This window comes from Schistocerca piceifrons, chromosome X (assembly GCF_021461385.2).
Source record: "Schistocerca piceifrons isolate TAMUIC-IGC-003096 chromosome X, iqSchPice1.1, whole genome shotgun sequence".
Classification (NCBI taxonomy): Eukaryota; Metazoa; Arthropoda; class Insecta; order Orthoptera; family Acrididae; genus Schistocerca; species Schistocerca piceifrons.
The window spans coordinates 785,965,598-785,981,997 of NC_060149.1; the positions used below are offsets into that span (position 1 = coordinate 785,965,598).

The 16,400-nt window shown below is 42.9% G+C and overlaps 1 protein-coding gene across 1 annotated transcript in view; it reads right to left on the reverse strand.

Annotated features, from left to right (window-relative positions):
• The window catches only part of LOC124721947 (DNA polymerase epsilon subunit 4), a 68,448-nt gene that overhangs the window by 27,621 nt on the left and 24,427 nt on the right, over positions 1-16,400 (reverse strand). The window lies entirely within an intron of this gene.

Sequence of the window (16,400 nt, forward strand, 5' to 3'; positions counted from 1 at the left end):
ATGCCACACGTGAGAGACTAAAATGGATGAGACATATAACACAAAACGGAAATTAAGGAAAAACCACAAGAACAAAGGAAAGGCAACGAACCCTCAAAGGAACAAAACAGGACAAGAAAACAACAGATGCTAGAAACAGAAGAGAGTAAAACAAGGAAGGAAATTACAGTGGCTGGCCGACCCAAGAGAATAAAAAGGAGAAGCCAGCCACTCTTCAACACATTAAAACTTCCACCCTAAAAGCACTAGGGTAATACAGAGGGACAAAGGACATGCACTAAAACCTACATGAAGTATAAAACCCACTCTCATAGATAAAATGTAAGACTATAGCTGCTGTGGAGGCCTTGTCCCCCAACACCAAAGGCAGGGTGGTGGGGAAGTTAAAAGTCTGTTGCAGTGCAGCTACAAGTGGGCAGTCCAGCAAGAGGTGGACGAGTCATTTGGGAGCCACAGTGACATTGAGGTGGGTCCTCGCGACATAGTAGGTGACCATGCATTAGCCACGTATGGCCAATGCGGAGCCGGCAAAGGAGAAGTGATTCCCTGCGAGAAAACTGCATGGAAGACTTCCACACATTCGTTGTTTCCTTAATGATACGCAGCTTCTTGTGCGTACTGTTATGCCATTTTGTCTCCCAAAGCCAGAGAACCCTGCGGCGTAAGACAGAACACAGGCCAGCTTCGGAGATGCTCATCTCCAGAAGTGGTTTCCGCGTTGCCTGTTTAGCTAGCCTGTCAGCAAGTTCATTGACTGGGATTCCAACATGTCCAGGGGTCCACACAAACACCACTGAACGACGGGACCGTTCCAGGGCATAGACGGACACCTGGATGGACGCTATCAGAAGAAGGTGAAGGTAGCACTGGTCGATAGCTTGTAGTCGTCTCAATGAAATGAGCAGAAATGATGCTCCAGAGCATGAGCAGATGTGCTCAAGGGCACAAGATATGGCTGCCAGCTCTGCAGTGAAAACATTGCAGCTATTTGACAAGGAGTGCTGTTCCATATGTCCTCTCCCTGAACATACACAAAGTCTACCTGACCATCAGCCATCGAGCTGTCGGTGTAAACCACTTCAGAGCCCCAGAACATGTAAATAATCTAGAGGAAATGACAGCGGAGCGCCGCAGGGTTAACAGAGTCCTTAGGGCCACGTGAAAGGTCCAGAGGAAGCTGCGGACGAGTCGTACACCGTGGAGGCGTACGTGATCAGACCGCAAGTAGATGTGGTACAGGGAAGGACTCCAGTTCTGAGAGAAGGGACTGCACGCGAATGGCAATCTTTAGTCCCGACCTGGGCCGCCGATGCGGGAGATGATCTGCTGTCGGCGGGAAAAGGAGATGGTAATTCGGATGCTTAGGGGAACTACGATAGTGTGCTGCGTAACTGGCGAGCCCTTGCGTATGTCTGATCTGCAGTGGAGGGACACCAGCCTCCACCAGTATGCTGGTCACCGGACTCATCCTAAAAGCTCCTGTCGCTAATCGAACCCCACAGTGGTGCACAGGGTCAAGGAAATGCAACGCTGAGGGCGCTGTCAAACCATAAATTACACTCCAATAGTCAATTCGGGATTGGACAAGGCCTCTGTAGAGCTGCAGCAGCGTAGAGCGATCTGCGACCCAACTGCTGTTGCTCAGGCAACAGAGGGCATTGAGGTGCTGCCAGCACTTCTGCTTAAGCTGATGAAGATAAGGAAGCCAAGTCAAGTGTCAAAAACCAGTCCTAGGAATTGATCTCTCTCCACTATAGTGAGTGGATTGTCATTACGGTAAAGTGCGGGTTCCCTATGAACGGTATGACGTCGACAGAATTGGACGATACACGACTTTGCAGCTGGAAACTAGAAGCCGTGGGCTAGAGCCCATGACTGGCCTTGTGGATGGCTCCCTGGAGGAACCACTCAGCAACAACAGTACCGGAGCAGCAGTACGAAATGCAGAAGTCATCTGCAGACAGAGAAGCTGCGACGGAGGGCCCGACAGCTGCTGCTAGACCGTTAATGGCCACTAAAAATAGAGAGAGAGAGAGAGAGAGAGAGAGAGAGAGAGAGAGAGAGAGAGAGAGAGAGAGAGAGAGAGATTCCAGGTGCCATTTGAGTGTGCGAAAGGCTGAAGGGTAATTCTCCAATGCAGGCGCTCGGCAAAGCGCTCGGCAATCGCGTTTGTGTCGGTACATAACTCGCCATTTATGGTAACACCGGGGACAGCTGTTGGGGCCTGGTACCCGAAAACACGTTTGATCTTCGCCCAGACTTGGGAAGGTGACGTATGGCACCCATTGGTCGAGACATCTCTCTCATAACACTCCTGCTTCCGACATTTGCTAAATTGGCAAATGCAGGTACGGAGCCATTTAAAGGCTATGAGTTGCTCCAGGGAAGGGTGCCACTTATGCTACTGTAGAGCTCGCCAATGTTCCGTAATTACTTCAGCAACTTCTGATGACCACCAAGGTAATTCCTTGCGCCTTGGGCACCCTGAAGAGTGAGGGATAGCGTTTTCTGCTGCAGAAACAATTGTTGTAGCCACCTGCTCAACCATCACTTCGATGTTACGGTGTTGGGGAGATTCAACGATGACAGCAGAGGTGAAAGTTTCCCAGTCCGCCTTGTTCAAAACCCATCTGGTCAGGCGTCCTTGTGCCTGACACTGGGGCAGTGACAGGAGGATAGGGAAGCGGTCACTACCACACAGGTCATCATGTGCTCTCCAGTGGATAGATGGGAGAAGTTCTGGGCTGCAAATCGATAAATCGATGGCTGATTAACTACCCTGAGCCACACTGAAATGTGTGGCAGCCGCAGTATTTAAGAGGCAGAGGTCGAGCTGAGCCAGTAAAGTGTCGACGTCTCTGCCTTGGCCAGTAAGCACAATGCCACCCCACAAGAGGGTTATGGGCATTAAAATCTCCCAAAAGTAGGAAAGGTTTAGGGAGTAGATCAGTGCAGCTAATACATTCAGGGGTACTGCACCATCTGGAGGAAGATATACACTGCAGACAGTTATTTCCTGTGTCATCCTTATTCTGACAGCCACAGCTTCATGAGAGGTTTGAATGGGAACAGTGTCACTAGACTGAGTTTAGGACAAACACAAACTCCACCTGACACTATTATTGTCGCTACATTCCTGCAATGTCCCTTATAGCCACAGAGGGCAGCGGTCTGCTTTGCCGGCAACCACGTTTCCTGGAGGGCAATGCAGATAGCAGGTGTTAAGCTTAACAGTTGCCGTAGCTCAGCCAGATGGTGGAAAAAAACGCCGCAATTCCACTGGAGGATGACGTCGTCATGAGACTGAAGGCATGGAACGTTCAATGAGGTAGTTTACACCTCAGGGTCACCTGATGCCACCAACTTATTGCCTGAGCAGTCTATATCCATTGTCTGAGGGTCTGGCGAGATCTAGGTCCTCAGTGGATGCCAAAATCTCCACCCCATCCTCAGATGCAGAGCTTGTAGATAGCGGTGGTGTGGGTGCCACCCCATTTTCCTTGGTCTTAGGGGTTTTCTTTTTGGATTTCTCTCGCTGCTGCTTGGGTTTCCCTTGCTTGGAGGAATTCACTGGCTCAGTGACCGGGACTGAGGATGAACGTGAGGCTCTATGACCAGCTGCTTTTGGGCTCTTCAGCTATTTGCAGGTGTCATTTTCCCAATAGCAGAAACCTGGGAAGGGAGTTACCCAAGGGACCCCTTCCTAGTGAGAGAAGCCGAAGAAGACTTATGCTTCTCCGGCTTAGAAGTGGGGACGGACATCCTCGATGGTTGGGGAGGGGGGGGGGGGGGGGTGCTCCCGAAGTAGGTGGTGCAGGAGCAACAGGGAGGGAAATGCTCCCCACCATCAACGGGGCAGGTTTAGTCTTCCGGCTCTGAGAGGTGACTTGGGTTGGCGGAGCTGATGGTGCCAAAACTGTTGTAGCGGCGGCATAAGATATCATACGTGCAGGATGCAGACTTCCAGCACTTAAACCCCGCATTGAGGGAGGGATATATGGCTTCACATCACACCGGTAGACCATCGCCTTGACCTTCTTGGACAATGTATCGCCCTCAAAGGCCAAGATGAAGGCACCAGTAGCAACCTGATTATTCCTCTGACCCCAGTTGACACACCGGACGAAATGTACACCTCGCCGCTCTAAATTGGTGCGCAGCTCATTGTCAAGACTGCAAAAGAAGGTCCCTGTGAAATATGATACCGTGGACCATATTTAAACTCTCATGGGGCATGATGCTGAAGATTAGATGGGTATCACATAACTAATGAGGAGGTATTAGCTAGACTTGGGGAGAAGAAAAATTTGTGGCACAGCTTAACAGCACGGAGGTTAAAAATTGTAGAGGGAGACCAAGAGATGAATACACTAAACATTTTCGGAAGGATGTAGATTGCAGTAGGTACTGGAAGATGAAAAAGCTTGCACAGGATAGAGTGGCATGGAGAGCTGCATCAAACCAGTCTCTGCACTGAAGACCACAGCATCAATGAGGCATGATGGTTATAGAAATATCCCCAGCTTGTCACAAGTGAGTAAAGCCTGTGACTGAGCAGAGGATGCTGTTTTGATCAAGACTGGCCCAGACCTCATTTTGGACAAGCCCTCCACCTCCCCAAACTTGTCCTCTAAATGCTCAACAAAAAACTGAGGCTTCATTGTCATGACAGATTCCCCATCAGGTCTCCAACATACAAGGTACCGGGGCGAATAAGATCCGCTGCCATCCTTAGCCTGATGTTCCACCCATGGTGTGGCCAGGGGGAGTAACAATTTAGGGCCGTACTTCTGTGCACTGAATTCAGCTTGTAAACGCTTAGAGACTGCTGGTGTTTCACCACCAGCAAGAGATGATGGACTACGCTTCATCGCGTATCATCCGTCCTGATGTCACCCACTCTGATCAGGGGCCCTCTTCACGGACACCACCCAGCTGCAGCAAAGGCCACCTGGCAGGACGGCCATTGCTGGGAGTCCTGATGCCCCAGGGGGATGGACATCTACCCCTTGGCATATGTGGGGAGTTAATGGCGCAGGCATCAGCAGATCGATCCCTGTGTGGTGAGGGGGCTACAACCAACATGGTACATGGCAGCCCCACCAAAACGGACTGGCTGCAGTGCTGGATATAAGGTGCAAAGAAGTCCATAGTCATCGTCGACGCAGAATGCGACACTGCATAGTGTTTGGTGGAAAACTCACTCAGGAAGGTGTCCTCGTCCAAGGGATGGAGAATGGGTGGGACTGCAATGTGACGACGAGAAAGTGGGCTGAATATCTCAAAGCACGATTGACACAATGCACGACGTAAGGCGCCCTTCCCCAATTGGCTCGCTCTTTGGGAAAATTTTAAAGAATGGAGGTCAAACCCTACAGGGGACCATCACATAAGGCTGAAACATGTAAGACTCCTTTTAGTCGCACTTGTTATGCTGACATTTAAATTTTCACCACAGTACCCAAGAAAGTGTTCAATTTGAAAGGCAAGGCACCCAGTATCGGCTATTGCTGTGTAAACACCACTAAGTTGGGCTCTCGTGCCAGCCTCTCGTTATATTCACCAACAACGACACTACACTCATAATTTGAAAAGCTATAAAAATGCTGTTAAAATATTGTTCCAATTATAATAAGTGCACATTATATTCAGGAAGTAGATCAGCTCTACTAATAGTTATACAAACTCTCAAATGACAGCAAATACTACTTCAAGAAGTTGGGAGATTTTGATGTGGAAGTAAGACAAAAACCAAACAACACTTTTTATGTGGGAAATTTTGAATATGACAGCACATATTATAGAGGCCATCCATTCCTATAATTTATGAAGAAGAAAAACATGTTTACCCTTAAAATCGCCATTCAAACTACGAGGGTTGACGGAGAAGTAATGCCTCCATCTTCGTAACTCTTCAACAGTTGGCAGCATTAGTATGCGGCCTGATCCGTAGCCTCTTCTCTACAGCTCCAGTTGGCGGGAAACCTTAGCATTGAACGGCTGTGTTGTTACAGTGTGAAGTATAGAACCTTACGCAGACGGCCGGTCAATGTGATTTAAGCAACATGTAGTTATTGAATTCTTGACAGCGCAAGGTGTCACCCCAAAGGAGATTCATCAGAGAATGAAAGCAGTTTATGGTGAGTGTGTTGATGTGAGTACTGTGCATCGTTGGGGGAGTAAGTTTAAAGATGTTGCGTGACAAACAAAGAGTTTAACGTCCTGTGACAGCATCCACCGAGTTTCACAAGGAAAATGTTGGCAGATTGCTTCAGGATGATTGTTGTATCACTCAGAGAGAAATTGCAAGCACAATCAGTATTTCACAAGAACGTGTGGGTCACATTATTGCTTTGTTTGGCTATTGGAAGATCTGTGCACGATGGGTACCTAGGATGCTGACTCCTGAAACGAAAGCGCACAGACTTGAAATTTGCCAGGAACTCCTCTCGCGTTCTCCATTCAATTGTGACACCATTGGGTACACCATTACAACCCAGAGACGAAACGTCAGTCAATGGAATATCGACACAAAGACTCGCCCCCAGAAAAAGAAATTCAAGACACAGCCCTCAGCTGGAAAACTCATGGCCACAGTGTTCTGGGATGCAGATGGTGTTATCCATGTTGATTTCCTTGATCATGGAACAACAATAAATACAGAGCGTTACATCGCAACGCTGTGAACTCTGAAACGATGGCTAACAGTTCCGAAAGGAAAAGGGAAATGTTTTCCTGCAGCATGACAATGCCAAACCACACACTTCAGGTGCCACCACAACAGAATTTCAAAGACTGAATCTCACCACCGTACAGCATCCTCCATACAGTCCAGATTTAGCACCATCTGACTTCCATTGGTTCCTGATAATGAAAGACGATCTACAGGGACATCATTATGCTTCTGATGAAGACGTTGAGAGAGCTGTGAGACTGCGGTTGTGGAAATAGAGTGTCTACTTCTTCCGTGATGGCTTCAGAAAACTTTTTCATCATTGGCAGAAATGTATCCAATTGGCTGGTGATTATGTGGAAAAGTGAATATTGGTAATTAAAGTTCACATTCTAATTGGTAATTAAAGTTCACATTCTAAGGATTATTTCTGCACTTGTTAAAATATTCCCATCAAAACCCAATTAATGACGGTGGAGGCATTACTTTTTATTCAACCCCCGTAGACAAATATAAAATTGGAAAAAAAACAATGGTAATACAAATGGAAGTTGCTATAAACACTATCAAAAAATAAAGGAATTGTATAGAAGGTGACATTCCTAAATTATTTTAGACTTCCAAAATATCATACATTAGAAAGATGAAGAGTAAAAGAACAGTTACAAAACTAGAGAGAAAGAAGCTTAATCAGGCACAAAATCAGAAATGCAGATTATAGCACTATTAAGAATAGCAACGCATATCAGATTAAATTAAGTAACAAATTCAGTATCTTGGAAAATAGTAAGAGTATACAGTTGAATGGCCCATTTGTTACTGGAGCGTTTTCTCAGCACAAAAACATATATTCTCAGCTGTTCGCACCAGGAGTTGCGTACATCAAGAAATGAACTAAGAAAGAGTTGATATTGTAATTGAAATACTAAGTGTGTAATATAAATGTTGTAAAAATCTGTTTGATGGGTTATGGAAAGATATCTCATGGCCATGACAAGAATCGCAACCTGGTTGGCTGCAGAGGTGGAGGTGACTGGTGGACAATATGAAAACAAGCCGTCACCACTCCTAAGGTTGCATTTCACAGTGGCACCCAGATGCTGTCGCCAGAGGTTGCCCGATAACAGCTTGGTTACACTGCGTTTGATCTCCTCCATCAATTTTTGGCAGGGTCAAGGAAATTAGTCTAGGTTAGAATCTGTTCTATGTCTGAAGCAAGTTCCATTTTAACCTGTTAGTGCAGGGATATTACGATGCTTCTGTGCTTTGAGATGAGTGCTGCAATGCGGATTTTGAATACATGTGAATGAGGACAAGCTTTACAAACATATGAAGTGAAAAACATTCTGCAACATAATCAAGACCTCACGGTGACCTTGAAAAACAAGATTACAGACACAATTATGTTCAATTTATTTGAAGTCGTGCAGACATACGTCATGTAATCTTCAATTCTTCAATGACTGTCACTCAGCACGTGTGTGAAAGACAAATGAAGGTATGAATAAGATACTCTGACCACAAAGCACTGAAAAGTGGTAAACCATATTACATTCGCAAACAACTTGATGTAACACAATCACCCTCCTACTGGTATTAAAATCCCAGTAAGTAATAATATTAATCTGTAGGCACCTAATGTCAGCCCCCCCCCCCCCCATCCCCCACCAAAACAGAAAAAAAAAAAGATCCACCACAGTGACTTTAAACACCAGATATGTCACACTTCCCACTTTAACAAATTATTTTTGAGGTTATACTTAAAGCCTAAATTTTTGAGAAAAATTTCGCCTTGCAGTTTCCAAGAAGCTTGTGATTTCAGTCCACAGATCTCAAACTATATCTCGATTGTGATATTTCTCATCCCCCTGGACACCACAAACTCTTTTTCTGACTAAACTTCTCACCTTTTCACAGTCCATATTTAATGTTGCGTCAACCGATCTGACCGGAGAAAACAAACTGATCTGAATTTTGCCGACTCTCGTCTGAAATTAGTATGATCAAGCTATGAGATCAGTTTTGTGACATACTGATTTTGAAAGAACAGTCACCTTCAGAGGATGTCAGCCATCAGCGGAATCTACTGATATCGGTGCCACTGTGTCCACAGCTGGACCATATATATGGAGGAGATGGGAAGCCAGAGAGAGAGTCTCTTCAATACCAATTTTCAGTAACGTACGTCAAAAATTAAAATGCTTCATCTATCCCGAATTAGAGTGACCATATAGCAGAGAAGGTGAATCACAGATAAGCACAACAAGAAGCCTGCCACAAAGGAAGCTTTCAGCCAGTAAGGCCTTTGTCAAAAACACACACACACACACACACACACACACACACACACACACACACACACACACACAGAGAGAGCCAGCAGTCTCAAGCAGCAACACCAGTGCATGATGGGTGTGGTGACTGGGTGAGGGTAAGGAGGAAGGAGGAGGCTGGGCCAGGGAAGGGGAGGGGAGGGATAGTAGGGGAGGGGTGGTGGACAATGACACACTGGTGGGGAGCACGCAGCGATAACATGGAGAGAGGGTAGGGCAGCTATGTGCAGACGGTTGGTTAGACAGAGGGAACGGGAGAGGTGGGAGGAAGTAGTGGGAAAGGAGAGAAGTGGAAGGACTCAGTGCAATGGTGGAATGAGGGCTGTGTAGTACTGGAATGGGAACAGGGAAGGGGCTGGATGGAAGAGGATTATGACTAACAAAGGTTGAGGCCAGGAGGGTTATGGGAATGTAAGATAAATTGTAGGGAAAGTTCCCATCTGAGCAATTCAGAAAAGCTGGTGTTGGTGGGAAGGACTCGTATGGCACTGGCTGCGAAGTAGTCATTGAAGTGAAGGATGTCATGTTTGGCAGTGACTCAGCAACAAAGTGGTCCACATGTTTCTTGGCCACAGTTTGTCGGTGGCCATCCATGCGAACTGACAGCTTGCTGGTTGTAATGCGCACATAAAATGCAGCACAGTGGTTGCAGCTTCACTTTTAGATCACATGACTGCCTTTGATGGCATAGGTGATGTTTGTGACTGGACTGGAGCAGGTGGTGGTGGTGGTGTGTATGGGACAGGTCTTGCATCTAGGTCTATTACAGGGGTATGAGCCATGAGGTACACGGTTGGGAGCAGGCATTGTGTAAGGATGACCGAGTATATTGTGTAGGTTGGATGGACGAGTATATTGTGTAGGTTCGGTGGATGGCGGAATACCACTGTGGGAGGTGTGGGAACAATAGTGGGCAGGACATTTCTCATTTCAAGGCACGATGACAGGTAGTCGAAACCCTGATGGAGAATTTAATTCAGTTGCTTCAGTCCTGGGTGGTACTGAGTTACGAAGGGAATGCTCCTCTGTGGCCGGACAGTGGGACTGGGTGGTGGTGGGAGACTGGGAAGATAAGGCATGGGAGATTTGTTTTTGTTGGGAGAATAATTACAGTCTGTAAAGGCTTCAGTGAGAGCCTTGGTATATTTTGAGAGGGACCGCTCATCACTGCAGATGCGGCGACCGCGGGTGGCTAGACTGTATGGAAGGGACTTCCTGGTATAGAATGTATGGCAGCTGTCAAGGTGGAGGTATTGCTGGTGGTTAGTAGGTTTGATATGGACGGAGGTACTGGTGAAGCCACCTTTGAGATGGAGGTCAACATCTGGGAGGGTGGCTTGAGTAGTACCAGGTGAAGCAAACGGGAGACAAACTGTTGAGGTTCTGGAGGCATGTGGACTGTGTGTCCTCACCCCCAATCCAGATCGCAAAGATGTCATCAATGAATCTGAACCAGGTGAGGTGTTTAGGATTCTAGATGTTTAGGAAGGATTCCTCTAAATGGCCCATGAATAGGTTGGCATAGGATGTATTCCTTAATGTATTTGTAATGGTTCAAACTTACTGGTCAAAATTAAGAAAAACTCAATTTCTGAACAGCATTTTTCCAAAGGAGTAGTAATTTATCATCCATAATATTTTGTGCACTACTACACTACACAGTATAGTTACTTTTTACAGAGTATTAATGGTGACAAGCTTTTTTTTTAAAAAAAGGATTTTTTAATTTTTTCATTCTTTGGCCTGCAATATCTTTGTTAGGGGACCAAATAAAAACCAGAAAATTACCTACTTAACAGACCTTTATGATATCAAACTTCAGTATAAATTTCAACTCTGAGATTCAATGGGAAGTTATGGATAAAAATTACCAATGTGAATCAAAAATATGTTTCTTAATATCTGCTATCTCTGGACTAATGGAATAAAGTATATCAAACAATGGAAAATCGAGGATGGAATGTAACAATATCATGAAAAGGATAGTTGCTACTCACCATACAGTGGAGATGCTGAGTTGCAGATAGTCACAACAAAAACATTGTCAGAAAGTGAGCTTTCAGCTAACAAGGTCTTTGTTGGCCAAAAGCCCACTTTCTGACAGTCTCTTAGTTGTGCCTATCTGCGACTCAGCATCTCCACTAGCCACTATACGTCGAGTAGCAACTGGAGTGAGGTATATCAATCATACAATTTAAATGAAAAAAAAAAAACATGAAGTTAAAGTAACAAATCATAATTTATTGAAACAATTCTCTGCAGGAAGTTACAACAGGCTAGCAGACAGCATCTGCAAGACTGTATGGGTTCACAGACAAGCCTGTATAAGTCTGTGTGTTGTCTTCCCCCTTCCACCAACATCTGTTCACTCACACTTAGATAACAATAAGCTTTTGAAGTGTGCAGTTTAACAATGAAGTCCCAGTGTTCTATTGGTGTTCTTATTAATGAAGCTTGCCATGAAAGTGTGAGTAGTGTGTTTCCTAAAGACATTACTTTAATTGAAGCCTACAATGAAGAAGAAAAAGTGTTGTTTCACTTAAGTGTTGGCTCCAGAGGTTAACCCAACTTGCAAATAGCAAAATAGCATGAAATTAAATACTAACAGAAATTTCATCATCTTTTTGGCCTGTCTTGCTTGAACCCTTTTAAGAAACATAAGGAGCCTGTAACAGAAGGTCTGAGAGAAAAAATTATCACTATTCAAAAATAAAAGCCCTTTTGTCAATATAATACTGGGAAATTCATTATGTCCAACATGTTATTCTAAGATATTTGTCACTAACAATAAAGGGATCATGTTAGTTCAGTTATAGAACTTTGTGACTCACCAGAAACTATAGAAAAAGTGGATTTAGCTTCTGAAATCCTAAGTGTATCAGCTGCAACTAAAATTAGAGACCTAAGTGAAGAAAAAAGACCTTTTTGCACTGAACACAAAAATTGAGAAAGTGGCAACCACTGTCAAAAAGAATTTGGAAGTTTCATTTCAAAAGAAAAGTTGCACTAAAGCAGATGGAAGTTCTAAAAATTCTCCGAGCAAATATGGTGATTTGATGGAAAAGCTAAAAACTAAATGTCATATTTCAAACAAAGCGGATAAAGTTAAGATTATCAGTTTACTACCAAAATTCTTGGACTTTAGCAAAAGTTAGTGATGAACTTAATGTGTCAACATGTTTGGTTAAATTAACAAGGAAGTTGTAGAAGAGCAGGGAATTTTACCCTCATTACAGAAGAAAAATGAGTCTAACTGCATAGATTAAAAGATGATTGAAAAGGTTATTAGGTTTTATGAAGATGACACAGCCATTTCATGCCTGGTTAAAAAGATTGTGTTACTGTGACAGAAAATGGTACCAAGGTTCAGAGACAAAAAATGTTAATATTGTGTACTTTAAATGAACTATTCACTGAAATCAAAAAAGAAAATTCTGACATTAAAATTGGAAGGTCAAAATTTTGCAAGTTGAGACTGAAATTCTGCAAGTTGAGACTGAAATTCTGTACTGTTGCAGGGGCATCTGACACCCATAATGTTAAAGAGTTAGTCTGTGTCACCAGATGATAGATGGGGACAGTCTTCGAGTTAACTATAAAGACTTTTTGGAATTTCTAATTTGCAATATTGACAGCGACAATTGTATGATCATGGGAAAATGTCAATACTGTCCCAATAAACAAGCTTTACTTGACATGTTTGAAGAATCTGAAGAAGACAATTTCATGCCTAACAATATAGAATACAAACAATGGGTGACAAGACAGAATGGAAATTCCGACAATTACAAAACCATGAGAAGAGTTTTTTTTTTAACTTGTTTTAGCTTACCTTGAAAACCCGAAAATGCATCATTTTATTGCCAAATCTCAGGGTAAATTTCTGAAAGACAAAATGCAAACCTTGGAAACTGATGAATGCTTCATTCTAGCTGACTTATCTGGCAACTATTCCTTTGTTGTTCAAGATGAAGTACAAGGCACTATTGGGTAAACGAAGTTCAAATAAAGATTCACAATTTTTGTGCCATAAGAGACTACCTTTAACACAATGCTACAGCAGTGCACACTTTTCAACTGCAATTAAACTACATAAAATAGCATCACCCTTCCATAAACAGAGATTCTCTGATGGTGATGCAAGCCAATGTGTGTGTGTATATCTCCTTTCACGAAGAAGACCATGGACTTGATGCAGAATGGTACTTTTTTTGCATCATACCATGGGAAGAACGTGTGTGATGGCATCAGGTATACAACAAAGCAAGCTGTCAAAAAAGCTAGTCTGCAGTCGACTTATGAGAATCAGATCTCGCCACCTCGAGAAATTTAAAAAATCTGTAAAGAACAGGTAAAAAGGAATACCCATGTTTTTGTAAAATACAAGGAAATACAAGAACTCTACACCAAGGTCTTGGAGGAAAGATTCAATAATTGTCAAGATTAAAGACACCCGAGCATTTAATTGTTTAATTGCTCAAAGTTCACTTCAACGGCCCGTGATACTGAACATGAATGTGGAAAACATGTACCACTGACACTTCCAAATAAGGAGACAGCAGCTTTTGTTTGTGGCGAACAGTGATGGATTGCTGAAGTTGATAATACTGTTTGTCAAAACAAAGATTTGCACCTTATATTTTACCACCCACCAAAACCAAGAACCTCACTTACAAAAAAGTTGGAAAGGATTAAGTCTGGATGCCTGTGAGAAATGTACTGAAGAAGCTGTCTCCCCTGGAATTTACAACTGCAACTGGGCCAACTTTTAACCAAATGCCCAAACTGAGAAGTAATTTCTCTGTTGTTCAATGAACAACGCAGCAAAAACAAGTAAGATGAGAACAAGATAAAGTAATTAGTTGACTCATTTAAAAAAAGTTATCATAGATATGTTTAAATTACGTAATTGATAAACTTTATTCATTAGTCCACATATTGCAGATACTAAGAAACACATTTCTGACTCAATTTGGTATTTTTTTCCTCAACTTCCCATTGAATATCAAAGTTGAAATTTTTACTGAATTCTGATATAAAGGTCTAGTAAGTGTGTAATTTCTACATTTTTATGTGGTCCCCCAACACAGATATTGTAGGCCAAACAATGAAAAAGTTCAAAAGCCTTTTTTTTTTAATGTGTATTCTTTTAAGTGTAAGGTTCTCGCCATTGACATTCTATAAAAAGTAACTATACTGTGTAGTTTAACGACACACCATTACACCACATTGAGCCATTACAAATACATTCAGATAGGTGACCACAGTTTTAATTTCAAGTCCAGCGTATGCTGAACTCCATGCTTCTTATTTCGAAGGTCTGAGGTAACCCATTACTGAATAATTTAAAAAACCACAAATGCTTATAACTGCAAAAAACTGCTAGCAGATCAACCCACACGCTCAAATATTGGGGTATCAAGCATCTTTGTTGGTAATTGGGTTTCATCCATTTAAATAAATCAATTCAGTGTTTCATATCAACAAACCCAAGTAATGTACACAATGACAAGATGCAAAATAGTTGTATTTGCTGATGATAAGTATTAGACTCAAGCCTAATGGAGAAAATTCAGCTAACTCTTGAAATTCATTCTTTGAATTGGCAGCCATTGAACTAACAAAGCTACATACCTCTAAGAAGATTATCATTCTGCAAGTGTATTGCTTACCTAGTGGTCATGTGGACACTTTCTTCAACACATTACCTTAAGCCTCACCCACAAAATGCACATAATGATAGGGCCTGTGTGGAGACATGGAAATTAACACAGGCATTAAGGGCAAAATTTGTAATAACTACCTAAACATTCTGAACACTTTTGGCAGGGCACAAATAGCAAACACTGCCTCTAGGGTATCAAACACTGCCTCTAGGGTATCACAAACTCAATGCCAGTGTTAGACCATGTACTTAACAGATATCAATACGGAACATTTATAAATATTTTAAAATGTTCTTGGCCTTTCTGATCATTATTGTCAGATTACAAAGCTAAAGAGACGCTTGGCAAATCTTGCAAAACTGCAGGCCTACAAAAGGATCTTCCCTGAACATAAAATACATACTTTTTCTTGGGCACTTGAAATGAAGTGGGCAGACACAAAGACTACAGTACAACCCACCAGCTTTGACTCCTGACGTCACCAAGATAGTGGACACCCCTATTTCAAGCATATAAAATATGGTGACCATGACATCTCTTAATACACACACAGACAGACAAATAACACTAAAAATATTTAACTGCAGAAACAACATGAAACCAATGGGACAACTGTGGGAATCAGAGGGCCAAATGATACACCACATAATACCATAATCCAAAACAAGCCAATATAATTAATATTAAAGACCTTACCTCACCTCACCCATGTAAGAAAAAAACATGATGACCCCTACAAATCACAATACCAGATAATTATCAACACCTAACAACAAAATGCACTAATCCATAAAAAAAACCTGCATTAACATCAATTTCAATATACAAGAAACACTATTATGTGCATTAACACCCACACTTTACATACTACAGGAAATGAATGAAACTAAAACATACTAATAACCAAAGTCAGATTACACACAGTTAGCAATCTAGCTAGAGTAAAAATAATATTTCATTAACCCAATCTCTTGAATGGCCAGCCTAGACTTCTCAAACCAGAAACCACTCCAGATATAACACCACTCTTTTGTCACACCAACAACACCACATACTGGGTGATCAAAAAGTCAGTATAAATTTGAAAACTGAATATATCATTGAATAATGTAGATAGAGAGGTACAAATTGACACACATGCTTGGAATGACATGGGGTTTTACTAGAACCCAAGAAATACAAATGTTCAAAAAAAGTCCGACAGATGGCACTTCATCTGATCAGAATTGCAATAATTAGCATAACAAAGTAAGACAAAGCAAAGATGAAGTTCTTTACAGGAAATGCTCAATATGTCCACCATCATTCGTCAACAATAGCTGTAGTCGAGGAATAATGTTGAGAACAGCACTGTAAAGCATGTCCGGAGTTATGGTGAGGCATTGGCGTCGGATGTTGTCTTTCAGCATCCCTAGAGATGTCAGTCGATCACGATACACTTGAGACTTCAGGTAACCCCAAAGCCAATAATCGCACAGACTGAGGTTGGGGGCCTGGGAGGCCAAGCATGACGAGAGTGGCGTCTGAGCACACAACCATCACCAAATGACGGGCGCAAGAGATCTTTCACGCGTCTAGCAATATGGGGTGGAGAGCCACCCTGCATAAACATCGTACGTTCCAGCAGGTGTTTATCAGCCAGGCGGGGGATGATGCGATTCTGTAACATATCGGCATACCTCTCACCAGTCACGGTAGCAGTTTTGCTGTCCAGCACCATCCGTCTGA